The sequence below is a fragment of the Meleagris gallopavo genome, chromosome Z (assembly GCF_000146605.3).
Source record: "Meleagris gallopavo isolate NT-WF06-2002-E0010 breed Aviagen turkey brand Nicholas breeding stock chromosome Z, Turkey_5.1, whole genome shotgun sequence".
NCBI classification, from domain to species: domain Eukaryota; kingdom Metazoa; phylum Chordata; class Aves; order Galliformes; family Phasianidae; genus Meleagris; species Meleagris gallopavo.
This window is the reverse complement of record NC_015041.2, coordinates 1611531-1613201: the sequence shown is the minus strand read 5'-3', so window position 1 is coordinate 1613201 and position 1671 is coordinate 1611531.

The window sequence follows — 1671 nt, the reverse complement described above, 5'->3', positions numbered from 1 at the left end:
CCACTGACTGCAACCAAAGGATCATTAGGACTGGAAACACCTCCAGGACTCCCAGCCACAGAATCACAGAATGGCCGGGGGTTGGAAGGGACCTCGGTGATCATGAATCTCCAACCCCCTGCCACATCCAGGGCCACCAACCTCCCATATTTAAGACCAGCCCAGGCTGCCCAGGGCCCCATCCAACCTGGCCTTGAACACCTCCACGGGATGGACGGGGCATCCACAGCCTCTCTGGGCAGCTGTTCCAGCACCTCACCACTCTCTCTGTAAAGAACTTCCCCCTGACATCCAACCTCAATCTTCCCTCCCTCAACTTCAAACCATTTCCCTTGTCCTGCAGTTATCTCCCCTTTCAAAAAGTTGACTCCCCTCCTTGTAGGCTCCCTTTAGGTACTGAAGGCTGCAATGAGGTCACCCCGCCGCCTTCTTTTCTCCAGGCTGAACAAGCCCAGCTCCCTCAGCCTGTCTTTGTAGGGGAGGTGCTCCAGTCCCCTGATCATCTTTATGGCTCTCCTCTGGACCCTCTCCAACAGCTCTCTCTCTTTCTTGCACTGGGGGCTCCAGACCTGGACACAGTACTGCAGATGGGGCCTCACAAGAGCAGAGTAGAGAGGGACAATCACCTCCCTGTCCCTGCTGGCCACCCCTCTGCTGATGGAGCCCAGGATACCATTTGCTTTCCAAGCTTTTAGAGCACACTGCTGGCTCATGTTAAGCTTTTCATCTATCAAGACCCCCAGGTCCTTCTCTTCAGGGCTGCTCTGAAGGACCGCTCCTTCCAGTCTGTATGGATGCCTGGGATTCCTCTGGCCCAAGTGCAAAACCTTACACTTTGCCGTGTTGAACCTCATCAGGTTCACCCAGGCCCACCTCTCAAGTCTGTTGAGGTCCCTCTGAATGGCATCCCTTCCTTCCACCATGTCAACCACACCCCTCAGCTTGGTGCCGTCAGCAAACTTGCTGAGGGTGCACTCAATTCTGCCATCGATGTCATTGATAAAGACGTCAAAGAGCACCGGTCCCAAGACAGACCCCTGAGGGACGCCGCTTGTTACCAGCCTCCACCTGGACACAGAGCCATTGATGACCACCCTCTTTCTGCAGCCTTTCAACCAGTTTCTTATCCATCGAGTGGGCCACCCATCAAATCCACATCCCTCCAATTTGGAGCTAAGGATGTGGTGGGGGACCATGTCAAACGCCTTGCTCAAGTCCAGGTAAATGACATCGGTCGCCTTTCCTTCGTCCACTGATGCTGTCACTCCATCATAGAAGGCCACCAGATTGGTCAAGCATGACTTTCCCCTGGTGAAGCCGTGCTGGCTGTCTCGGATCACACGCTCATTCGTCGTGTGATCAAGCATGATGATCTGTTCCATAATCTTCCCAGGCACAGAGGTGAGGCTCACCAGCCTGTAGTTCCCCAGGTCCTCCTTGCTCCCTTTCTTGTGAATGGGAGTGACGTGACCCTTCCTGCAATCACTCAGGACCTCACCTGACAGCCACGACTTTTACAAATGTGATGGAGAGCGGCTCAGCAACCACCTCAGCCAGCTCCTTCAGAACCCTGGGATGCACGCCATCCGGCTCCATAGACTTGTACACATTCAGTCTCAGGAGGCGGTCTTGGACTTGCTCTGCCCTTACAGTGGGGGGGGATTCACCACC